This window comes from Anser brachyrhynchus (genome assembly GCF_964034855.1).
Source record: "Anser brachyrhynchus genome assembly, chromosome: 20".
In the NCBI taxonomy this organism is placed as follows: domain Eukaryota; kingdom Metazoa; phylum Chordata; class Aves; order Anseriformes; family Anatidae; genus Anser; species Anser brachyrhynchus.
Genome location: NC_137713.1, coordinates 10,884,654 through 10,911,650, shown reverse-complemented (window position 1 = coordinate 10,911,650; position 26,997 = coordinate 10,884,654). Strand labels below are relative to the sequence as shown.

Sequence of the window (26,997 nt, the reverse complement as noted above, 5' to 3'; positions counted from 1 at the left end):
CAGCAGGCTTCTGACAAAACCCCCTTGCTAAAGGATCAATGCTATCAACTTCCATTTGGACAGTACTTTTCCAGTGAGCTGTATTTTAGCACATCTGAACATTTCCTTCAGAGCAGCTGCAATGATCCGACAGAGCTGTCTGGCGTCCTTTGCCATGCAAATGATTTGTTGGTTTACTGCAGAGATAAACACGAAAATGATGACTGGTAAAAGGTGGCTTCAAGAAAATTTCAAACCTCTGGCTTCACACTGAACGACAAATGTGAACTCAAAACAGCAGCAGATGAATTCTGTTGGGCCCACGCTTGGCAAGCAGGGATTTTAGCCAGGCACAGGCAAACTGAAAACATAGCATATTTTACCTGTAATCCAATATATTCAATCTATAAGAAAGCTCCTGTGTAGATAAAATTGAATAATTCTTACTAAAACAGACTTGTCCAATAGACCCTTAAGAGCTCACTTAAGTTATCGTGACAGGTGGGTGGGTGAGAATCGTATGCATTTCCCAGCAGCCCAGCTACGCAAGCACCAAAACTGGCTGCCCAGGACAGGCATAGCTCCTTGTTATTAAATGTAGTAAAGACAGGTTGGATCGACATCTGTATCAAGAATGATTTAAGCACAGCTGAGCTTACATCATGAAAGGAGCGGTAAGGCAACGTCCAAAGTTTCCTCCCACCTTGTACTGAATGAAAAGGATAGAAGAGAGCACATTCAGACTGCACAGAGTTTGGAGTCTGGTTAGAAATGTTTTAATATAAATATATATTTATACACGTGTGTGTATATATATATACATAAACATACAGGTAATTGAAGTTTCCTTATCTATATGGAAATGGAAACATGAGAAATTACCTTCAGAGCCAGCGGGAGGACTGGCACCTGCTGCAAGGGGAATACAGTCATCAGGAGAATTTCAAAGCCAGTCTTGCCCTGTTTAGGCCATTACACTACAAAGTTGTGGCTGCAAAAGAATTTCCTGATCAAGATTCACCTCAGGCACAAAATAACAGAAATCCTTCAGCTGGCTGAGGCCATTCATTTCAAAGGAATGATATAGTTGATTCTAAAACCTGGGACTAGTAGAAGAGCTTGGACATAGATCTATGCTCCCTGAAAGTCCAAAGATATTAGCGCCTATGATTCTGCTGTACATTTTTAAGTTACTTGTTGAAAGGAAAAAAAAAAAAAAGGCAGGATTTAGCAACATAACTGGTTTAGAATCAGAAGACCAAGGAGACCCGGCTAAGTAAAGCTTTCTGCATCTCAGCAGGGAGAACAAACAGTAGACTTATGCATAAATATCTTATTCAGATACAAAAGACAGGACTGGAAGTGATTTATATCCTAAGGAAAACCCAGGACGTGTATGAAGCACTCCTGGCAACTTAATTAGAGCAATGCTCTTCCCATGCCTGTACTAACACAACCACCGCAGGAGCTGCCGTGCTGCTGGGAGCCCCCCCTTTCAAATGAAAGGCTCAAACCAAGATGCCAATCACTCGTGGTTATTAAAGGTTTGTCTCAAACTGACCAGTTACACTCTGCTGCCCTGAACGTGGGGATTTCCAATGGCTCTGACCTTCCTGTGCTCTTCCCACCTTCACTTTGTGCCCCACTGCACACGGTGTTCAGCAGCTGTGGTTGCACCCAAAGTATCCTGAATCAGCTGGAAGAAGAGGGATTCCTATAACAGGCAGTTCAAAATGCTCTTTGGAATTAAATACGCTGTAATAAGCTGCATCATTACATCAGCAGGTGCAAGATGTGTTGTAGGAAAGGATGTACATTTTGCAGGCAAGGTATTGATATCTTTGAGGCAGTTGCCAAGTAGTGGAGTGACATATGTAGCACCAGCAGCTGACTCTCGTTTCCAGATAACATACGTGAATCTGCAAAGGAGGATGGATGAAGTGCATTTGCACTAAAGCAAAGAAAAGAATGTGCTGTAGAGATCTCACTTGCACATTATGACACGAATACAAATTTATATCTCTGACTAGCACATGGGACCATCACATTCTGGAAATACATGCAGTTTACTTGAGAGAGGGAAAAACAACACAAGTAGTAGTAGATCACAATGTATAACAAAAAGAAAAATCAGGGTCAAAACCATCACTAAGATCGTTTAGAGAGACTGCTGACTCCAGGCACACTGCATCCACGTTCAAGAGCTTCAGAGAGCTCACTTTATTAAGCCCTGCCTAAGGCCTGCTTTCAAGGATTCAATCTTACTGGGATGCAGGCACAACCATTTCCCCACCAACACACAGGGATGAATTTCCATCAGGTGCTTAAAATTATCTAATGAAATCTCCTTGCTGTTATTTTAAGTTGGCTTTAGCCATCACAAAATACCATCATGCTCAGGTAGCAATAAGAAAGCAAGTAACACTTGCATACTTTCCCCACTTAAGGCCAGATGAGCAACATGTGAGCAGGACTGGCTGCGCCACTGCAAACCATCTGTGTGGGAGTTACCTGCTGAGGTTCCAGGACAAGGGACTCGAGGCACACAAATGCTATTACAGATGCTCTGCAAGAAGTCAATGCTCTGTCCAGGAACACGGTGTCATGGCTTCTCTCCACAGATGGCAGCAGCAAGGTTAAAGAGCAACACTAAAAGCTTTGTCCAGCAACACTTCCGCAATGAGTTAACATACAGCTATCTGAAGCCTGATGAAATATCATAAGAGGCGTCTATGTACGTGGCTTACCAATGTAATACAATATAAACCACGGCAGAACCTCACGTGAAAAGCCTGATACTGTTCCACTAACTTCAAAGAGCAATTTAGGGTACATCACCATTCAAAAGAAATACAAGGCCCCTGGTCCTTGCACCTAATGGGGTATTGATTCAGCAAACACCTAAGTGCAATTCTGCACTTGATGGACTTTGCTGAAGCACCCAAGCTATTCTCATACATGCCAGCTGACTCAGTGCATATCAGACAGCTGGGGACACAAAAGCTTGAATGAGAAAGGTCAAGGGTAAAAGCAACCTAGCATATTTATACTGATCAGCCAAGATCCCATTTGAGTGAGGAATTAAGCAATTGTCTGCAACTTTATTCTTACTAGCTAGATTGCAATACGAGCAAGCACAAATGACCTTGCTTTCCCATTTGAGCAGTGTGGAAATCAGCCTGGCAGTAGGCAGGGCTACATGCAAGACCTGCTCAGGAAAGATGGCAGGAGCAGTACATTTGGATCTTCTCATTTATTTTGAGACCCAATCCAAGCATCAGAACGCACAAAGGAAAATTAGGATACACTGCTCATTATACCAACTCTCTTAGTAAAGACAGCTTAAGAAGTTCCCAAACTCTTCTGCCTTCAGCAGCAAATCATCACCTCTCGCATTTGTGTTGACGCAGAGGTTTGTGGGGCCGTTCTGCAAACTATTCTTCCTCGGCAGTCACTCCTACCAGCCACTGCCAGAAACCCAGTGTCAGGTGAGCCTTTTGTTTGGCTCAGCGTAGCTACTTTTATGCTCCAGTGTAAAATTCAATTTCTCTGGGCAATGCAGTCCATTCTCACCCCCATCACAACCCTCTCGCATCCAGGCAAAGCTGCTCCTTGCACATCCCAGAAGTGCCAAGCTGCAGTGCCAGGACAGGACCATGCAGCCGAGAACAAAGAATCAAGAATTTCTTAAATCCACCTTGCCCCCACAGAAACTGTGACCAGAGTCACACCCGCAGCAGGGTACCCCCAGGAACCGGAGGAACAACTGTGGAAGTGCAAAGAGAACAGAGCCCACAGAAGCACAAGCCAACATTCTTTAAGTCCTACTCAAAGGTTAAAAATCATATTCTGCACTCTCATTGCCATAAGGAACCTGTTATTTCTAAATCATGTTTCCCTAACTTGCTGTTGGTGTTTGTGGTTTCTTTTAATGCATGTTCATGTCCTTCTTTTTGTAAAACATTTCCTTCTTCTACAGATAGGTCTGTTGATAAAGAGAACAAAGGATGCCATTTATTAAGGAATGAAATGAGGAAATAGCACACTTTAGTATTGCCATCGTAAGCACAAAGGTGGATACTCCGTTTCAGTTATCATCATTATGTGATAGGTTACACACTCAGCACACAAACTGTGTCAGCCCCACGCACAGGGCATCACCTCTGCAGAGCCTCTTGGAGCCAAAAAAGGAAAGGGCAGAAAACTGGAGTCAGTCACTGAACTGCTCTAGTGCATTAGGCTATCAAATCTCCCCAGTTGATGAGGTCGACCAAGAACCTTCCTCCTCTGACCCTAATTCTCTCACAGGAAGGGTAGGGAGTGCAGGTGATATTTTTAACCCATGGTCACTTATGTCACTGAGATGACAAACCACAAAGCTGGGAAACGGTGACAGAAAGGTATGCGGGACTGCACCACTTTTCAGAAACACCACTTTTCAGACAGGTCCTCAGCATGTTTCCAAGTTTCTCTACAGGGGCCCTCTGCTTTGTATCAGCCCTCCCTGGGCTACCCATAAACCTGCTCATTAAATTAGCAAAGACTGAGCTATTAGAGATGACATTGCCCACAGAGGGCTTTCCCCAAAACAGAAAGAACATAGTGAAGCCAACATGTAGTTATTATGTTAGCATATCTGTAAAAGGAGAAACTGAGGGTTAATACGTGCATCTTCAAGTGTGTACGTGCTTCTTTGCACTAATTGCCTTTTACTGAGCTATAAACTTGCTACTTACTTTTTAAGGTCAGGAAAGTCTATTTTACAGGGTTTTGCTTAGTGCATTTAATTTCTTTTATAATACTTGCTCTGGCTGTGCTCAGATGCTGTTCTCACTCAGCAACCGAAACAATTTACTGTTGGTTTACTGGTGTGCATTCAGTGCTCTCAGACACACAGGACACCCCAGAGAGTGCTTTTGCTCTTCAAATTTCTTCCCATCTGTTTGTGCTTTGCAAATAGGTCAGAGGGGTGACACACTATGACTTGCAACATCTAAGGACAGAAATAAAGGCGTTAATTTGGTCATCAGAGAGAAATATTCTCCACTGTGATCCCTTTGCTCTTGTACACATCTGCATTCTCCATAATACCACTGTTAGCAAGTTCAAGGTGTTTTAAGTAATATGTTACTGTAATGAACATATGAGCATCACCTCTTAGATAAAAAACTAGAATCGCTCTATCATGATTTAGTCTCAGTATTGCCAAACATGAAGGTGAAGGCATAGACTTAATTACTTTCCTATCAAACACAAGTCAGCAAACTTGGAGAAACTATTCAAGTGTTTAAGTAGAGCATAAGCTTAAATGCTTTGCCAGACAGAAGTCTCAAGGAAGGAGAAACTGAGCTTGCTCACTACTGTTAACGTGAATTTATGAATGGTTATGCTGTGCAACATCGGGAACAATTCCTAAGAGGTCACCGATCTGTGACTGTTTAACTTTGTGTTTCTATAGAGAGCTTCTGATGATAGGCACTAAGTGCTTTAAAAACATAATTAATGCTCAAAGCACTCCTGAGAGGGAGCTAAATATGAGACTCGGATTTTGTCCTACCTGAAGTAGGACTGTCCCTGTTCATTTTGTACAACACTTGGTACCAGAGAGGACATGGTACAACAGCGTCTCGGTCCCATTGTGTTTGGTACTCCAAGAGAACAGACCTGAAAGCACACCTCACTCGTTTTCTAGATGATCAAACACAGAAGATAATCTGTTCAAGGTGACTTAGCTAGAAAAGATTAGTGTTTAGAGACAGAATCTGAGCTCTTGTGAAATTAGAAATTTTTCTGCCTCCAGAACAAAAATCTGGCCTACTTTACTGCAGTAAAAGCCACCCAAATCCTAAAGCAAATCCTGCAGAGCATGGTCTGTTCCAAGGGCAAAGGAATTTGACTTAGGACAGGCCGCATCACATTCTCCAGCCAGAAGAAAGGATACTTTCCTCCAGAGGCCCTCCCCTCTTGAGCGACCAGCACCAAAGGACGGGTAACACCCGAGCAAAGATCGCACGAGGGCTGCGTTTTGACCGCCTCGCTCCCAGAGCAGGCCCACAGGGAGCACGGTGACTGGGAAGGTCCAGATGGATCCAGAGGGCCAGCCCCAGCCCTTACAGTGCTTGACAGGATTACGTTTGTTGCAAAAGCAGAGTGTTTGTAGCCTTTTTCGAGAGCAATGCATTCAATTAAGATGACAAGAAGCCCACGGAGACAGAGCTGGCACTGAGGTGCGTGCTGTGCCCACAGGCCTCTGCAAGCCTCCTGCCCCACAGTGGAGATTGCCAGGGACGTGCCCAGTGCCAGCAGTGTAAGCACAGAGCACACTTGACACCGTTCTCTTCTTTCTGGTCCCCAGATGGCAAATGAGAGGTCTCACAAGGCATCGTCTCTGCCAAACCTCCTCTCTGGGACAAACTGCCCTGCATTTGTGTGTGGCACCATGGCTTTCCACACAGACACAGTTCTCAACTCAACGCTCTCTCCCATTCCCCAAGCCCACTAGCACACAGGCATTTATTATTACATCTCACTCCTCTCGGCACCTCATTTCTGTCCCTCGAAGCCCCCGCTGATCAGGGCAGTCTCCCCTCTACACCACATCACTGGGAGGCTGCAGCCCGCACCAAGTACCTGCTGTCCCCAGGGCCACACGCGTTGTGCCCCCGAGTCTGCCAGGGGAACCATGGTCAGGCCAGAGACTCCCAGCCAGGATCCCCAGGCCATAAACTAATTCACCCCTAAAAACTGTGCTAATGAGTAACTCTGTTGCTACCCGGCATACAGAAATCAGCTGTTCTTTTTGTGTTGATACTCACAGTAAAAAATTAAATTAAAAAAATACCTTTTGCCATTGCTTGTTCTAGAAATGCAGCAAGAAAGCAGGATATTAAAGTTGTATTTTAATTAATCTCCCAGTTCAGCATCCCAAACAATTTGGGAAGTATCTTGCAACTGCTCAGGGCGTTATACCTTCCTCTTGCTCTATCAAGGGAGAAATCCAATTGACACCCACCACACAAAGTCTGCCCTCTTCACCTTAAGCAGATTAAACGACTCAAGGGGAATAAAAGGTGGCTGTGAGATACTAAGGGTCACCAACCACATTTAGCTGCTCTTTCCCTTTCCAGGTCAGGCTTACCAGGGATTCAGATTCCCAGCAGAAAACGTTGCTGCAGTGGACATTGAGCCTTCAAATCCTGAGCCCCGTCCCTTCACAGCTCAAGCAAGTCCTGGAGGTGCCGTAGAAAAGATGCCATGAAAAAGATGCCTCCTCTCAGGAGAGAGAGGTATTACTTTACAGTCCCCTAAAAGATTAGGAATCGTGTTCTTGGGAGACGAATGAAAGGAAGAGAATGAAAACCAGACCTTACTGGGAGCTCTGGGTAGGAAAAAGGAGCTGAGGGCCCTAAACCAGGGACACCTTCCTCCAGCAGGACAGAGTCCCAACTCTCCCCTGACACACACAAGGCCTGGAGGTCATCAATTCTTTTCCCCTCACTCTTTCCCAAAGATGTCCTTCAAGAATCTGTGACTCTTTTCTTCCTGCTTGACATGACAAAGCCTCCCACACACCCCGAGTTTGCAGAGATCGAATTCTCCTTGGGAAAATCATTTATTTATGAGCAAAACATAGCTCCTGCTTCAGATGCAGGTCAAGAGAAAAGACAAAAGCATTACATTCATTTCTCCATGTTTACTTATTAAGGATATGCTACCTTTTGACAACACCCGAGAGCAACTTGGATCTAAAATACAAAGAGACTAAGAAATGTTGAGCAGGAAGCGAGAGCAAGATGCTCTCCCAACACATCTTTTGGACTTAAATTGTTAGCATATACTACATATTCTCAAAGTGCAAGAGGAAGACTAAAATAGTCTAAGCAACTGCTCTTCATTGCTGGTTTTCCTGTGTCAAGTTTTTGCATCATGACAGAAGTTCACATCTTTGCTGCCACTTTAACTACCTGGCAATGCCACGATGACTTTGAGCTCATGATCTTTCTTTTGTCTCCGTGGTCAAGTGGCTTTCAAGACCACAGCCCTAGGTGCCCAGCCAGGAAGCCTGCCTGTTGGCCACCCAGCCCTTCCTTTCCCTTTTCCTGTGCTTTCTGTACCATGATCAAACCTTATCTTGGGCATCTCACCCCTACATGTGTTCAAGGTCCTCAGAAGCATCCTTCAGAGGCACTGACATGACAAAGCTCCTACCTATCAGAGAGAGGAAAATTGATGTTCACTGCTATTAAAGTATCTAATTGCTGACAATATTCAGCCTTCTCTTCTTAAGCTCATCTCTCTCACTCACCTCTGCAGCAAGTTTATGAGCAGATAACCCTGGGTACCAAAACCTTTTCTCCTATGTAACCATGTTAAGTGTGATTTCAGGCTGCTCTGTATATATTCCTCCAGATACTCTTACTCCATTTTCAAATTATTGACAAAACATATTACTATCAGAAATCCAGACTCCAAAACACCAAGTAAAACACGTTCAGAAGCCAGTGCTGCTTTGGCATCAATATGCAATTCAGGTATGTACATGGGCTTAAAACAAAGACCGCAGGACTTTGAAATCTGAAATCTGAGTTTTGCTTCAGAACCCCATGAAAGCTTTCTCTGGACATAACACAGAAGGAACCTGTGAACTTGACATGCTGCTGATGCCTTGCTATGCTCTGCATGAACTTCAAAGCAAAGTATTAGATTAATTTGTGTGAGTTAAAGTACATTACATGCCTCACAAACCAAAGTCACAATCTCTGGGCAAAAGAGTACGTGGCTTGGAGCCTGCACGACAGCACCCAAAGATACTGCAATACTGGCAATTGCTCTCCATACCTTCTTCTACAGATTAAAAAAAAGTATCTGAACTACTGAACCCAAGTTGCTATGCCTTCATGGTGGTCTGACTTGAAGGGACTCCTTCACCTTGCTGCAGAAAGCCATAAGACAGATACCTTTCTCTCTGTAACAGTGAGCAATTCGCTAAGGGTCACTTCCATTTGGGGCTGAATACTTAATGAGTCTCCTTTCAGATACAGGAAACGTTTTCTCAGTGACAAATCACCGCTGTTACTTACTTGTACCTGTCATCAATTCTTGAAGCTACAAACCTAATTTTGGTCCCAGGCAGGTAAGCAGTGGTTTAAACCAGAGTTTTTCTATGTGCACGTAGATGCTTAGTGATGTACACTGCAGGAAGGGAGTGAAGAAGATGCACAAAAATACAGTACAATAAATGGGTTTCTGCTGACCAAGATTTAAGCTCCAAAATTGGTACAGTTATAAGGCTGGAAAGAAAGGCACATACAGTACGAGCTAACACAAAATATATAACTAAAAAAAAAAAATACTTTTTAAAAGGTCAAATTGCTGAGAGGATACCTTTAGAAGGACAGTATCATGTCTTTTAGGCCAAATAATTTATCACACTTCCAAGATACATGCATTCTTCTAAGAAACAAGGTGCTCAACTAGACCAGCCTCAAAAATAAAAATAAAAAATCCTTCCTGGACCAAGCCTTTTCAAAGAGAAATGAAAGCCAACATGTTCCACACACAAACCAAGATAATCCTCATTCTTACATCAGCCAAAATGTGCAGATTCCCTGCAAATCCAAAGACAATCCACTGAGCGCTGTTAAATACCAGCCCACTCTCCCTGGCTCAGGAATGCATGGACGCTGGAAGGTCCTCCGAGTAAATAAAGGCTAAGTGGGAACCTGGGGCTACTCCTACGTCCCAGCACAGCTATCCTTGCGCTTCCACATAATCAAGGGCAGAGATAAAACCCTCAGGATGAGAATATATGACAGAAGAAAGGACAATATGTGTTTACTAATTTTTCAATAGGTCTCAGGGCAAATTCTCCAACTTTTGCACAGATTAATTAGAGTAATTAGTTAAGTCATTAACTGTAAGGTCTGTGGAGCAGTGTGAGTCATTTTATTGTTTATTTGTACTGAGTCTAACTCAATGGGATCTTGATACATGACTGGGTTTCCTAAATACTACCTAGGTACAAATAGCTAATGACAACAGCAATAAATGCAATATATTTAAGGTGACTGCAAGACTCTGGGAAGATGTTAATCAGTACAAATTTATCACTCGGTGTGTGCCTCAACAGGGATCTGAACCTGGTCTGAGGGCTCTGTATGCTAGAGGCAAACATAAAAATAACAGTAACCACCAACTATGCTGGATTTGAGAATGGTAAATGTATGGAATTTGACCATTGTATTCGTTAGATTTCAGGGACTAAAGTGAGTTTTCCCAGATCTGCCTTTATCTTCTGTAACGTCAAAATTCACATCTCCAGCCGACACTGGCTGCCACTCCACTGACTTATTTTAAAACACTTGCCTGAGTTTTATAAAATGAACATCCCTCCGCAATCAAGGCTGGAGAAGAGAGCTGCATCGCATACGGGGAAAAAAAAAATCCCATCTGCTGACTATGGCTGGGCTATACAAGGTAGAAGGGGAAGGAAAGGCAAGTACATCACGAATTACCAGCAGGATACTTTTATTAGCGGCTGAGGAGCAACACATACCGATTTCTTGGTATCACTGTCACAGAAGCTCACGTAGCTCCCCAGGGTAGGCTGACCACTTGAAACTCTGTGTCTGTAATCACACTTTTCTCTTAGTCTTCAACCTTTATGCTTATAAATGTAACTTTTCTAGGCATCACTTACCTCTTACTGTACCGGGAGTTCACGAGGCAGTGAAATTGCTACTCTGAAAGCCCTTACAGAAATGTTTTTCAAACACAGGACTGTGGGTGGGCTGCATCAGCCACGGGGCGGCACAGCGGCCACGCGGGACCCTTGGTGTTCGTGCCAAAGAGCAGATTGCACAGGCATGCCTCTCCACAACGAAGCAGGATAAATGCTTCCCATATGAACTCTGAAACAAATACGGGGCAATTGCAGACCTCATTCCATAATTCCCCATATGTCACATGCCTGTAATTGTCTGCAGAAAGTAACGTGCTGTTTATGTAAAAACAGAAGAACCCTGCTGTGCATATTTCTGGCATTTATTAAAACTGCCTTTGTGAATTCTGTGTTAGTCTATACGTTAGTCAAATGAAATTAAAATAAACAGCTGCAAATCATTACACATGCATGTGGTCTACTCCTGTGATATACCAGACCTAGCCATAAAGCACTAAGTCCTATTTCCCGCTATTAGTGACAGCTGAAATTCTGAGATTCTGGTAAAAGTTTTCAGGTAACCCCAATCACTGCCCAAGAAAAAAACTCAGTCACATTTTTTCCCTCAGGTTTAATCCTACATTCAGACTAATACAGTCACTGTTCCTCTGTCTAAAATAAGTACCTCGTGTTTCCATTCATGTGGTTTATTATTATGTTAAATTTAAACAAAATCCATACACTGGCATCAGCTAGCAAACACCTCATGGCCCAATCTACCAACAAGAGTCCCCTAAAGCTCAATTTAACCTACTTCTAACGTACCAGTCTTTCAAACAGGCTGCTTCATAGAGCCACACGGAAGTAACACCATGCAGCTGCAACATCCTACTGGCAAAGAAGGGGAAAAAAAATCCCTAGCGATTCTGCACAGAGGTTTAGGTAGAAAATCTGCTACCTGAATGCAGCCAGCTGAGCTGAGCCCAGGTTCCTGGAAGAGCCCAAAGCTCTTTAGCAGGAACAAAGGATCAGGAGCATGGATTTAAAACTCTCTCAAATTAATTTAACTATTACCACCAGCAACAGCATAACGCAGAGGCACGGTGCTGCTGACTCAAGGGCTCCCCGACACCACAGGCATCCCTGCTGCACCCTCCCGGCCAGGCAACGCCGAGGCTTCCTCCTGCTGAGCTGATAAACTATCATCATGTCGACCAACCAAAACGCTAACAAAAGGAGAAAAGAAAAGGAAAGCACAGCAGCAGGATAGTAAATGAAGATAGATGAGTTTGTATTAGCATGCAGTTATTGAACGGCAATGTTATCTAACACATTAGAGCTGTCTGCAGCTGTCTGAGGAGGAAGACAGTCTAATCACCCCTTCCATCAGCGCTGCGCAGAGCCCACCAACAGACCTCTCCCAGTCCCCCCCAGCAGCCCAGGCTCTGACTGGTGCAGTCACCACCCCAACGCACTGAGCAGCTGCACGAGCCTTGCACCACAGCAGGCTGGGGTTATTCTTAAACCCCACACAATCATTCCAGCTAAAGGTATAGCCAGAATCCCCACTGCACCTCATCATCCTTAGAGGCAAGTAATCCACAACCTTTTTCTAATTTCTGTGTGTTCTATTACTTCTACGGAAATACAGAGGGGTTGGTTAAATCACTTTCAGACTGGAGGCTCACTAGGTCTGTTTATGCCTAAGAAATAGTCCACAGGCATACATACACTAAATTAACAAAGCCATGCACTAAATTAACAAAGCACAGTCCAGGCCAAGTCTGGAGAATTTCAGCCTGAAACTCAGAGCTTTAGGAAGCTGCGGATGTCCAAAAGCCTCTGCCCTCCCAAAAACATTGAGGTTATCCACGTGTTGCTGCTCCCCACTACGGCAGCCCAGCAGGTCGCTGAGCAGATACCCAACTCATTCCTACCTGAGGCGGCATCAGTCACACCCTGAAAAGTCAAACCCAAGTTTTCAGTTCCCCAGCTGCTGGAGCAGAGTGCTCACAGCACCTGGGAGCACACAGACACATAAAAGCCCGAGGCAGGAGCCGAGCAGCGAGGGCAGCAGCCCGATGGAGAAACGAGCAGTGTAACAACAGAGCCAGGCGGAGGAACCACTGGTTTCCTGCATCTTGCCGTACATCTCAATGGGACTTGGTCACAAAACATGTTCAGCTGTTAAGACACTACAAAATTAAGGATCTTTCTTTATTCTTGAGGTGGTGAGCGTTGAACTGTAGGAAGACAAGTTGCCCACCGGCGGTACAGCAGCGCTAAGGCCATTGCCAGGCTGCTGCTGTCTCTTGCAACAGCAGCCTGACGACAGAGAGGAGAAATGACAGCACTGGGACACAGGCATTCAGTCCATAATAAGCAATGATGATAATTAAAGGCAAGAATTAGCGCTACTGATGCCTCTTTGTATTTTATTTTGGATTCAGCATCTTTGGCTGGAAAAGGAACCAGCAAGCACCCAGGGCTCGCGCTGAAAGCCGGGGGAGGCTGAAGCAAGCCCTCCAAGCAGGGGCCCAAAACGTGCCTGCCAGAGCTCACTGGCATTCTTCCTATTTCAATGTTATCTCAACAGTAAATTTACTTGCAGACCTCTTGACTTTGTCCTTTGAGGCACAAACGTTTCAGACCTTAAAATGCAAATCTGAATACAGCATATGCAATGGCAGAGGAAGAAAGCCTTTGCTCTAAAACACACACCACTAAGTGACATTTTAATGGACTCGCAATGAAAATCAGCAATTTCATAGGGAGATTTTTTTCTCTGGAAAAACTGCTATTTTTCAAATATCTCAACATGTCTGTGCACCCCTTGAAAATAAACAAACCATACAACAGATCTAGCTGTTGCAATGCTAGCACAAATACTAAATAAAATACCAGTAATATCAGAGCACTGCTTTTCGAAGGCGGCAAGACGTGATTAAGATAAGAAAGGAGAAGAATGTGTGGAGATTAAAGAAAAGGCACTACAGAAGCGAGAAGGCATGTGTGCTGGAGCGGATCCAAGCACATTACTATATCCCAAGTTATCTCCCATGTCATCGCCTCATCAGACTGCTGAAGCACATCACAACCTGTTACACACCCTGGCCTCATTCACAGCACAAGCTGCACGTTTCGAAGCCGGTGTACATCAGCAAATTTGTCATCTCGGGAGCTTTTAACTCGCTTCCACTCCATCTTGTGTCGGTGCATGATGCTCACACGTGCCGCAGCACACTGAAGCAGCCTACGTCCTCGAAGCAACAGATTTTCCTTCCCACTGAGGCAGCACAAATATATTTCTTACCTTGAATGGAGTTCACTGCAAACAGCGAAAAGCCCGACCATACTGAATTGTGCTGCATATAAAATGCGTACATACAGAGCCAGCTGGTGGCTATACGGGCTGACAAAAAAATATCTATCGTCTCTCCTCTTACTAACCATTTCTTTTATAGCCTGGATGTTTCCAGCTGTGGCACAGGAAGACATAAAAAAGTTTTCCATTCTCTGGCCAAGACAGAGCCCTGTTTTAGGCATGTGAGACACAGTTTGTATACCCTGCAAGATTTTTGAGACAAGAACCAATATCCAGGTCTTTAAGTGTAGTTAGACTCCAATTTCCACTAATTTTATTACACCTTAAATCAGATTTGAAAATATCATTAATTCACAAGGGCCTGAGGCCAATGACTTCCCTAAGGTCACAGGAGGCCCACGGAAAGCAGCAGAACCCCAATCTGTCCAGCAGCAAACCTAATGCCTCACAATCCTTCCCCCAACACACCACACCAGGGGGGCAAGAAAAGGAGAAGCCCAACGGGCAACCTGGCAGCTCCTGCAGTGCCTGACCCCCACAGCTGTGGACGCATTTACTGCCCTGGTGATGAATAAGGGTAGGGACCTCCTCCTGGTACGGCACAGCATCGTCCTCGCCAGGATGCAAACCTGGTTTCATTGCCACAGCACAGGTGCAGCACCACTGCAGTTTTGGCCACCGCTTACCCAGCACATCCCCAGTGCACAACGCGACCACGCACCAAGCGACTTGTCCCAGGCTGCGACAGTGCCAGAACGTCAACACAGACCTCTCGGATCAAGGTCTGGGGTCCTAAGTGCTGATGCTACCCCTCTGTTTTTCCCCACCACACCCTGTGAGCACAGGGGTGAGCGAGCACCCCACCCCATGGCACCCTACAGCCTGAACAGCACGTGTGTGAACGCTTCAGCTGGTCAAACCAGAGGACTCTGGTGCACAAAGCCTTGGGCAGGGAGAAAACTAATCCTGCTGGCAATGTGTATGGACTCCATAAAGCTTCATGACACACCCTTGGTTTTCTAAGAAATATGTAGGTTTGAGAGAGTAACTGCAATTACTCCAAAGTATAATAATAAGAGTTGAAGGGATAGTTAGTGCTTTTGGTAGCCTACTCTGGGTTTCCCTATGCATGGGAACAGTCATGAATCCATGACTATTAACGAGCTTAAAGCTAAAGAGATGCTTTAGCAGATCTTTAGTAAAACACTGCTATGCTGCCAATGAAACACAAACAAATGCTGGGGCAGATTTGTACAGGCCAGAAAGGAAGTCTGATGCCTGGATAAAAGACAGCCACAGGTTTGGTACCTGCTGCAATTTATACCTGGAAATGTACACCCTCTCCGTCCAGTAAGGACTGACAGTTTTTTATGGGAGAACACAATCTGCCCAGCTTTGCTTAACGCTCATACCAAATTTACCTGGACACGTGACAACATCTGGCATCGAAGGACACTACATGTGCTCAGCATCTGAGCAAATCAAGCCAAGTATCTTACTGCTGGCACAGATTTATCTGCAGCTTTGTGATATATGGTGTCATACTACCTGCTAGTCTGGAAACAGATCATCCACTTAACATATATACCAAAGAGATGAATGCTACAGAGGCTTAATGGTGCCCTTGATAATAGGGCCTGTAATGGATTTTTAAAGTGAATTTAAGTCTGAGGGAAGGTACTGCACTGATGCTCCTGGAAACCTAAATCCTGGTGAGTACCGTCCCAGGAGCCATTTTTTGTGTGGAAGAGAGCGCTTTGAAGGAGAGAGCTGCATAATTCATGGAGGGGGAGCAGAGCCACAGGTGGCTGCTGCGTGCTTACTCCCAGCTCACAAATGCTCACTTGGATGGAAGTGCTTTATTGCATCTGCTCTGTTTTCTGCTTCTGGTCAAAGGAAGAAGGGAAAAGGGAGGCAAGAAAACCCAAGAGCATACAGACATCTCTGAGGACTGGCAGAGTCTGTGAGGTTTACAGTCTAAAAGAAGGCAAGGCTTTTCAACAAGCTACAGAAGACTCTTGCCAATGCCACACTAAGGTCTTGCATTACCCAAGGTATCACCCTTGATCCTCTCTGCTTTTCCTCTCTAACTCAACTTAAACAACCTTGTCTCACATCCTGAGCTGCTTTCCTGCCTGTCTGGATGGATCCCATACACCCAGTGGCCTTCCACAGGGACACCAAGGTCGGTACACACAGATCCTCCGCAGCAGCAGGGCCAGAAGTATTGGCTCATTACTTGGGTGTAATGTTTGCGCTTCATTTTTAAAACACGAATATTCCCATTGCATGCAACACATCTTCCCCCAAAAGTCAATTTAAAAAATAAAAAAGCCTTCCCCCAGATTGGAGCTGCATGTCCAAGAGAAGCCATACACTTTGCTGTACAAAAGCCATTAAGCACTTACTTAACTTCAAACACACATATAAGAGCCAGGATTAACAGCACCCACAAACAAACATGCAAGCAAAAACCTCAAATTGTCCTGAACGGGGTCAAATGAAAGAAGAAGTAATAATTTAACAGCAAGGAAAGCAAGTAAAAATCGTGGCCTTTACCAAGATACCTCAGTTACGATGGAAAAGGTGCACCAAATAAAGGTACCCTTTCCAGTGGCCACTTTGAAAATCATCTTTTTGTTTCAGTGTTCTACATAAATCAGTCTCTCTAGCACTCGCAGAAGTAATACAGTACGAAAGTAGATATGAATATCTAAATAATATCTAAATAATTTAGTGGGCAAGTCTAAAGATATGGGCTGCCTTAGGTACTTCCTAACACTCATCTTCAAGACACAGAAGACACCAACAGCTCCTGACTGGTGTACTTGGATTATCAAATCTCTTTCTTCTCTCGGAAAGATTAACGTCATAAAAGATCCAGAGCATCATGCGTTATCCCCCTCGCTCTTGTGGGAGCTGTGCCGCTAGAAGGCTGTCAGCATTTCTGTTAAAATCTGAATTTTCAAGTTGAAAATAGGAATTTGCTCCAGGGTGAAACTTGACATAGAAGCTTCCGTCTCAGAGCAAATGTTTTAGAAAATGTATTAAAATCCTTGCTGTGGTAGAAAAGAGTGATAGAAAAAATATCAGAGGCTATTATTATTAATTATAATTACTGTAACTTGGGCTCAATATAATAAAAGAAAAGCTTGCTTTCTAAGGGCAAAATAAACATGCTTTAGATCAAGGTTTTTAATACTGGTTAGCTAAAGCTAGGCTCCTCAACCTACACCTCGAGATTAAAGAAGAGATTTCCAAAGACATGAAAATAAAATGCTTTGATTTTACAAAAGTCAGTAGGATTGCACTCCCGCAGAAACTTGTGTACCCCTTTTCTATCTTAATACACTGCTGAGCAGCCCTACTGATAAAATGAACTTATTTTAAGCACATGCCACTATCTAGGCCTGAACTGTGTAAAAAGACTAAGTCTTACTGACTTCTGATGAAATTTGGCCTTCAGAACACAAATTCCTTTGAAAATGTATCCTTTAATTCCCTTTGATGCTCAATGGGAATTGATCATCTGATGCCACCCCCCTGAGAATCTCCTTATGCAGAAAACAAGATTCAGGAGCATTTGCTTTCAAAAAACATATCTGAAAGACTGACACCATTCCTGCTCCAGCATGAGTTATCTCACTGCTTATCAGTTGCACTTTCCAGATCTGTTTTTTGTTGTTGTTGTTTTGATACAAGTTCTTGTTAAAAGGTATGAAAAAGACTGTGCAACATGGAGATGTGAGACAGGAAAAGGAGGGGAATGATTATTCCCTTGCAATGACTTTAATATAAACATTTTGTTTATGTTAATGTAATTACGTTAATGTAAACAGTGCAACATTAGCATTAACAGCAGCACAACAAATCAGGAGGTGCAGGCTGCAGCACTTCTCAGCTGCGGTCTCTGCTGCTGCTTGGGACAGGGGGAGCTGCACATGCCCCAAATACTCACTTACCCTGGGCATGGAAAACTTACACAAGCCATTATCCAGGATTTCTGAAGATTAGGCAAACCAGACAGAATTTAAATTGTGTATCCATCCATTTAATCCAGTTACAGCCCCATCTGAAAATCTAGCGGCACACAAGCCTCCCTCAGCGCCTCTGTGCACGGCTGTTGCTCCCCGAGCCTTAAACACCGCAGAAGCGTTAGTTAGCACAGCTCCCGACTCCAAAGCCTTCCCCCAGCTCCAGCGAGGACATCCCGCCCCGGCACGGAGCCTTCCTCACGCAGCCAGGGCTGGCCGCCAGCACGTGCTGCTGGTGGGAGACCTCTCCCGCAGGAGGTGGCCGAAAGAGGAAAGCTGAGGAGGGCCCACGCGGGGCGGAGGAGCTGGGGAAGGGCGCCTGCGGCTGAAACTCCGCGAGGCGCATTTGCCTGGCGAGCAAAGGGTACAGATTTAACAGGATAACAATCGCTGAGCACATCATCATCTCCTGTGGGTTGAAAAATCCTCCCCTCCTTCGCGGGAGCAGGGTGGAGGGAGCTGTGTGAGCTCCCAGGAGAAGTCAGGAGGAACAGATGCAGCCTCCTGGCAGCCGCACCGCCTGCCTGTCCCGGTGCACACAGCACGAGAGCTGCCCGACGGGCGGTAACTGCTGGCCTCCTCCTTCCCCTCCTCACAGGGAAGGGAGACAGCTCAAATGCTATGCTCCTTGCACACGGGTGAAATGCACGTTTCCCTCCTGAAAATAAAGACAAAACCAATTCTTAATGCCCCAAAACGTCCCAGGCAGTCCCAGGCATTCATTACGAAGTCAAGGTCTAGCTACCGGCAGGGGTGGTATAAATCAGGACGGAGACTCGCCCATGGGACTGCTGCCTTATCTAACTACCACACCTGCCTGTAACATCTTGCTTAACCACTACCATTAACCATCCCCTTTTGTGCAGCGCCGCATTCATTCCCGAGTTGTTAAACGGAAAAGAAATACATTGATCTCCAGGATTTACAATTATAGCACAACACACAGCTGGGTTTATTAGGTGAAGCAAGCCTGCGCGCACACAAAAAATGAGGCTCCGTGAACTACACTTATGAAAGACATCAATTTCTTTGGGAAGCTTTTGCAATTACAGACCATGCAATGCTTCTTCTGTGGATTATTTAAAGAGGTCTTTGAGCCTCCAGGGCTGTCAGTTTGCCCTGATGGAGAGGTCCCGTCCAATGTCACAAAATTAGCTTTATTGAACCATTCCGCAGAAACCAGGAGAGAGATGTCCCCTTCTCAGTTCAAAATCCAGGCAGAGAGGCTCCCATTCACAGCCATGCTCTGCAGCTTTCCAGGCACATGTGGTTTCTACCACAAGCTTATTACATTTCTCTACAAACATTACTACATTACCCTAGTCAAGTTCTGTGGTTGTATTTTTAACACAGACTATGAATTTTACTATGAAACATGCATCTAAACCCATTATACTGTGATGAAAGTCTAAACCAAAGCAGCTAATTATCGTTTTTCATAGACATAAGCTTGTAATGGAAGAAAAAAGAAAAAAGAAAAAAAAAACAATGCTACTGAATTAAAAGCCTCAGAGAGACTTCACTGTGCACTATTGCTGTGCTCACTACACTGGGCCCTTTGCAGGTCTGTCACAGGGAAAAATAAAATGTCCTTCCCAAAAGGGAAGTCCTCAGGTATCTCCTCCTAGCTAACTCTACATGACGCGAGTAAGACTCTCTTGAGTTTATGTTAAAGGACAAGGAAATTCAGTGCCATTGCTCTGGGGGACATATTGATCAGAGTCTATCAGGAAAAACAAATAACCTGGGCTTCAATGTACTCTAAAAACAAAAATCAGACTATGCAAACTTAGCTTTTTTCTCCGTTTGTAGCAAACCTGGTAACATTCTAGCATTCATGCATTACAAAATGCAAGCGGTAAAAAGACTCAAGATGTAAATGCCCTGACAATTTGCATGTTATCAATGATTGTGTGCTCGTACCTGCTGATCAGGTCCAGAAAGGCCACCCCAGCAGTGTGGCAGCCCGGGGCTGAGCACCCCGTTTGTGCACAGGAGATGCCAGCAGTGCCGCCAGCCGCAGCGGTCTGTCGGTGCAGATTGCTATGGAACTCCATACGGCAGATACCTCCCCATCTACTCATATATCATCTGCCCAATTAGTCACTGCAGTACATTGCATTGTCTGGTACCCAAAATAATCCACGTTTGAGAGGAAGGTTAAAAGAAGGATGGTCAGAAACTAATCGGGAGTTATTGAGCTGCTATTTCTGCCAGCACAGAACAAACTCATAACACTGAAAAAATTCTGCAGACATAACAGCATTGCGGTGCAAGGGGAATATAAAATGTTAGCAATGCTACATAACATCGGTGAGAAGTCTCAGCACAACAGTAACCCTACTACGGTGTGCAATGAGTAGAAAAAAACTGAGACGTGGATATAGCAGTCTTGAAAAAGCTCTTGCAGTATAGAGCTACAAGTAGCCACTGTGCTGGTAAAAGCCCCACAAGAGCTGTCTCACCCCAGAAACACAAACGACAAGCATGGAAGTTTTAAACTGGGTTTCACCCAACAGCATTAGAGCACGTGCTCAGGCACAGAAGACAGCAGCTGGAGGACAGGCAGCTTAGCTGTTTTCAATCCACAGAGGCAGAGAAGGTCAAGGGTGAAAGGGCACTGCAAAAATAAGAAGAGCACCACATGCCACACAGAAAACCAACTGACCTCCAGATGAGCATGCACTGACAGATGCACTTCCGATGTCTCTAAGGAGGAGAGCCAGGCTTGCATCACTGTAGAACAGTCCTCGATAACAGCTCAGATGGTGGGAGGATCTATGTTAAACTGTTCTCACAGAGCCTGCTGGAAGCCCCCAGATGAGTTCTCCATAAAGCTCTCTTCTCAACAGAAAATCATAAAGATCTGTGATTTTAAAGAAAACCCTTGAAGGAACTGGCAGGTACCCTCGCTACAAGTCTCATGTGAAGAACATCATTCTGCAATCCCTGAAGAAGCTCTTATAGCTTACCAGGCATGCCTAAAAAGCACAGCAAAGCACAAAGGACCACATCCGTGTGTCAACAACAAAAATACTTTTCCACCACCTCTTTTCCCTCACTAGCTTTATTTGTCCCTATCAGAGACCTGGTAAGGGTGATAGCTAAGGAGCTGATGGCACAGAACACTGCTATTTTTCCCCACACATGACAAACGTGGCAAGAAAGCACCACCAAAACCAGCAGGGAAGGTGTCTGCAGGGCTGCAAGAGGCCAGCCATGACCACATTATCCATACATAACATTTTGACAGAGAAAAGTGACATTAAGACGAGTTATCTCTGCTCGGTCCCAGCCCCACATCAATGTGCCATAGCAAGGCGCGTCTGCCACTGGGTTCCAGGGTCAGAAGGATGCAGGGGAGGCGCGATGGCAGCCAGAGGGCTCTGCAGAGCAGCTGGACAGGAGGTGACACACTCAGTGCCCCTGCAAGACGCAATCGCTCACACCACCCTGGACCACGGGGCAAGGCAGAGCGGCAGCATCCTACAGCTTTGTGACCTGCCTGTCACAAGGGAAGTCTGAAGAAGGGAAAGGGCTCACCTCAAACACCAGAGTAGGAAGAAGAAGCCACTTACAGCAGCACAGAGATGTTCTTTTTCTGTTCAACTGATAGCTCATCCAGCCTTGGCCAAGAAGATGATGTATTTTTTGCAACTTCCAGGCACTCTCCCAGGAACACTGATGCAGCTTGTTGGCATGAAGCCAAGGGAGTTCTCTCTCAGCCGTTCTACCTCATTGTTAAAGATGGGAAGAAAAATGTCCTTTGTGAATTATTCCAAATTGTTCTCCAACTGAATTATCTGCAAGGATCTTACAGAGATTCAAAATGAACCAAAGCATCTGTTTTTCCAGAAAGGGAGCCGAGCTTATTTTAGAAGGTACATATAGTGCTACATTTCTAGCTCAGTGAACCTACCTTACAAGGGGCTCTAGACTCCTGCTGCTGCCATTTTTCAGGGTAAAAACTACGTGCCTTTTGGCTGTTCAATGCACCAAAGCACTGAAATGACCGTTAAAATATATTGCATCCTTTTTTGATGTGAACCTTTTTTGTTTTCTACAGTTGCTTCTGAGATTTTTTCTTTAAAATTTCTTAGATTCGACATGTAAATTTTGAAGTTTTCCCAAAATCACCTCTGCATTTTTCACCCAACTGAACTCTCTTCAGTTAATTTAGTTTTCTAGTAACCACCTTCCTTCCTGTGCTCCCTCCCACGTTGCAGGGCTGAGCACACATGGCCCGAGCTGCAGGACTGTCACCACTTGCAGTACTTCTTTCTTCTCCACGAGCCCCATCTCTCTCTTGGACACCAGAGGAATGCTGTGGGTAAGTCTGCAAAGCAGTAACAGCAGTGACAGAAACTGTGCCTGAGCTGAGTAACCTGCCATCCCCTCACACACTCCTAAGACCAAGCCAGCAAGCACTGTATCTGGAGGTGGTGCCTTACTGAGCCCTTTGGCAGCAGTGCTCGATTTTCCATGCACAGCTTGGACACCGGTCATCAAAGCAGGCCGAGCAGCGAGCTTACCCATTGGCTTCTCGCCCTGCCCTGCAAGCTGTCCACAAGGGAAGCACGTGCTTTCCTGGGGGATAAAGGACGAGGATCAGCGGCCAGAGGAAAGACAGCTGCGTGTCAATATGCAGATTTAACCTTGGCCCTTAGGCTTTATCCACATATGGCAATAAAACCCAGGAAACTGCAAAACTTTCCAAGACTCGCTTGGACTGACTTGCACATCACACCTGCCAGCTTCGTCCGGATCAGCCCCCTGGGGAAAACGAGGAAGGTGCGGCCCACAGCTCCCGAGCTAGGGAGCGTCTGTCCTCGACTACTAGCCTCAAGGAAAACAGTCACGTCATGTGCACGTGGTGAGCTCTCCACATCTGGAGCAGACACAGAATGACAGAACATCCCGAGCTGGAAGGGACCCACAAGGATCATCGAGTCCAACTCCTCGACATCTCTCCCTGTCACGATCAGTCAAGGCTTGTGACGGCACCAGGAAGAGACTTAATCCAACAGTGGTGGAAACAGGCTTTTCCAGAGGAAGAACTGGGGCTCGCGATGGAAACTTCAGAGATTTTTCTGGCTGCATCTGAGCTGAACATTTTACAGCCCTGGCTGTGTCTGTGCGCGCTGAGCAGAGATTTCTCATTTCATACATCATTTACTCCTGCAGTGATTCCACAAAGTCACAACATGTCCTTAATACACAGAAGAGGAGAAATCTATTCTTCTCATGATAATGGTTAAGGCTGGAGATAGCAAGCATAGATTTCTCCGCACAGCAATGCCACTTGCTACAGGATAATCGTATGTCCTTAATAGAGAAATACAAGGCAAACGCAGGAAAGAGTCAACTCCCTGCAATCAGAGGACCACGGTTACAACAGGAGGTTTCCCACAGCTCTTAACAAGTTATTTATGTGCAAAGCTCCAGTCATAAGTGGAACATAATGCTCACTGCAAGCTATCAACAACATTTTTAGAGAAGAACAGGTGCCTGTGGGTGGTCAATAGACGGTAATGTTAAGCCTCCAGGCCCGTTTGCATAACTTGGGGTACCAACACCAGCTAAACCAATCAAAATAATTATGACATTTGTTGGCAAGTTCAGCTCTGCCTTAAGTGTCTTCCTGCCTGTAACTAGAGGTCTTCTACTAGACCTTCCCCATCACATCACTCCTCTCCTTCCTCCCCAACTCCCCTATGGAGACTTACATCTCCCAGACACTGCAGGATTGGTACTCTTGTGAATTTGCTGAGGTTTCAGCCCTGTGATAAACCCTAAACCAGTGCTAAAGCACAACTCCAATAATCACCGGAAAAAGAGGGGAGAAGTAAAAAGCATAGAAAGGAAAAAAAAAAAAAGAAAAAGAGAACAAGAGAAATAGGAAGGAAAAGGAAGACATGAAGAGTGAAGAAAAATATTTATAGTGTAACACCGCTCGTCAAGGACACATGGGCACTGATCATTCGAGCTGACGTGCTGGGCCACACGTGTGGTCCAGATAAGCCAGTGACGGACCTCTTGAGGAAGAGCAGAAGAAACAGAAACAGGGAAGGTACAGCACAATGCCTCGCCCATACCAAGAGACTGCAGTGAGTCAGTGGGTTTTTACAAAGGTGTAAAACCTCACCGATTAAAACTGCCAGTTGAAATTTAACCCAGACAATCAAAGCTTTTGTTGTCCAACGCATCCCTGACAGCTCTCTTGCAATAAAATCAGAGGTTATAGGGAAATTTATAACCTAGACGGCAGCACTACCGTAAGAATGAACTTGTTATTCTGGTTGCAAATCTCACTAGGGATATCCCGGTTAGAGCTGGCAAGATAATGGCTAGGCAAATTATTTCTGGGGGAAAAAAAATAAAAAATAAAATGAAAAAGAAAAGAGCCCATTGGCTTTCATTAGAAGTTTGTTTCCACTTGGAGTAAGTCCAAATTTTCTATGGGGTGGAGGGGCACCACAAAATTTTATCAGATGCATTTTAATGTTCCATCCCAGGTCTATTTGGAAACCTCTGGCAAAGGAATAACACTTAAAAACGCTAACCAAAGACTGGCAGTAGAACAGAGCACGTTAAAGTGAAAAATGAAATGAAAGGCTTAAGGAAGAATTCATTAATAACCCATTGCTATGAGATTTTTCATGCCTCTGTTTTCTTTCCCAAAACACTGATTTACTAGAGATTAGCAAAGATGGGAAAGGACATTCTGAAAGAATCAACAAACTAATATATATATATCTTGTATAATTTATACAAGATCATTCTGCCTGATGTCCTGAGGGCCAAGAACAAAGCCAGCAGCCTGGAATCACTCGGTGCTGCTTTAGCAAACAAAACAAGTCCCCAGTTAACATCACTAGCTGCAGACTTCAACGAAAATCCTGTGAGCTGGCTTACACACTCTCTACCTAAACAAAGACTTGGACCAGCAGTCTGTGTCTTGGGGCTTTTCTAATCCTCAAAGATGATCACAAAATGTTTGATGCTAAGCAACAGGTCAATAAGCCCAAGCCAGCACTAGGTGCTCTCGGGCATCTCTGACTTTCTGACCTGGACCTGCTCGCACCAGCCAAGCTAGCAGTCAACAACAGTTGGTCTGGGGCTCTTCCCGGCGGCTAGGCACAAAAGCAGTGCTTGTCTGCGCGCTCCACCTGCTGTAATTCAAACTTGAATTTTCTCGGACATTTTAGAGCAATATTTTGTGTGTGTTACAGAAGAGCCTCCCCTAGCTGAGCTCCTAGAAGCACCCCCTTTAATATCCAGCTCCTTGGCATACATATTTGCTCTTTCCATGTGCAACCATATCCAGCCAGATCCAAAACCTGGCCTTCCGATACCACTTTCTTCACACAGATGTCGGTCCTGTACGGCTCCAAGACTGCATGAAAGGTGGCTCAGGCGGTGCAAATGCGAGTGGCTGATCCAACACAAGCAGCACAGTGAGGAACGGGCGCCACGCGAAGCCCCTCTGACGAATCACCCACCTGCGGGGACTTGGAACAAACACCCTCACATGCACTCTGCTACACGCTGCCATTTGACAGGGCTTCCAACAAGTGCTCATTACAAATTCACAGCTGCAGCTGACCCCCATTAGAAGGTGTTTTATTAAATTAAAACATCAATCCCAGAAATAGATGTTTGTTTAACAGACGCAAACGATTCAGGGACCTCATGCTGCAAGCCGTAAAATAAAATCAAATTGTGGCAAAGCAGAAGAAATTAAGCCATAAAGAGAGAGCAGTGGGAGGAATGCAGAGACCTCTTGCCAAAAGGAAGCTGCTTATCACAGGCTTGGTACAGACTGAAAGCTCTCAGGTACGCTACAGCCTTTCCGGGCCCTGGTTTAAGATTGTTATGGTACTGTGCGGTGTAACAATGGCTTATGAAATGATGAAATATCTGGTCACGACTTTAACCTGGTATTTGTACTCAGCACTGACGTCGACTCTATACTTTGGAACCCATATCTCGGAAATTTCAGCAAGCGAAAGCAACTATCAAGCAGCACTTGGAAAACAGGTACTAAGGATATTCAAAAACATAAAGGCCTGATTTCACAGACCCTAAGCGTAGGTTTTCTTTCTTACAGTTTTCTACATTTAATTCCATACGGAATGGGCTATATCATTTGTCATTAATTGCAGTGGGTTTTTTGTTTTGTTTTGTTTTTAACAGGGAGATGGCATTGGTTCCAGGGTGTTCCACTGAGTCAAATCCCACCTCTGCTGCACCGCCACTGCTGTATTCCTGTTACCAGCAGTGCTGTGACGCAAGCTGGGGGTGCTAAAAACAAAACTAGACAACAACAAAACCCCTCCTCATCGCTTTGCCTCCAAAACCAGAGAGAATTTTGGGCACTGCTGCATCCCAGATGTTCTACTTCCTTTCTTCTTCAAGGTCCACATATTGCAGCATTCTGAGTTTTTTAACCCTTCAGGAAAGCTGAATTGCAATGAGCTGCTTGGAGTATTTGCCCCTTTACTTGCATGCCTGAACAGGAGGCACTGAATTGTTAGTCACCTCTTCTGGCTCTCAGATCATGTAGTAACACCAGCCCCACAATCTCTTTGGAAAGCCACGTGAGCAAGGACCCATCAAGCAGCACAAAGTGCGCAGTCTAGAAGGCTTTAAGAGCACAAACACAACGTAGTAAGTTCCTTTGCCTTCAAAATCCAAACCTGCACCCTCTCTCGCACCTAAGAGGCAAGTTCTCTCCAACCCCAGTTTGCTGGGGATAACAGCCCTTACAAATGTCCTTCTCCCTCTTCCAGTGGTACAGATGCTATGCCCTGTCCAGCAGCACCAGCTGGCACAGCGTTAGTTCATATGATACAGCCTTGCTCTGAGGTTGCCAGCAGCCACTCACAAACCCTTTTAAAGCGGTTGCATTCCTCCTTTTTCCACTCCAAGATAAGGTATTTTAGTCATTTTGCATTTATTTATCCACCCCATGGCTCCAGAAAGCTGCTGTGTTTCCT

General features: G+C 45.0%; 1 protein-coding gene and 1 long non-coding RNA gene across 3 annotated transcripts in view; one reads left to right on the top strand and one right to left on the bottom strand.

The window, feature by feature from the left end:
* GALNT17 (polypeptide N-acetylgalactosaminyltransferase 17) overlaps positions 1–26,997 on the bottom strand; it is a 208,435-nt gene that overhangs the window by 158,573 nt on the left and 22,865 nt on the right. The window lies entirely within an intron of this gene.
* LOC308180682 overlaps positions 1–26,997 on the top strand; it is a 51,402-nt gene that overhangs the window by 5,630 nt on the left and 18,775 nt on the right. Inside the window, exon 1 of the long non-coding RNA XR_013941124.1 lies at positions 1–26,997. This exon is cut by the window's left edge and continues 5,630 nt beyond it; it is cut by the window's right edge and continues 13,768 nt beyond it. This is a non-coding gene — a long non-coding RNA (uncharacterized lncRNA).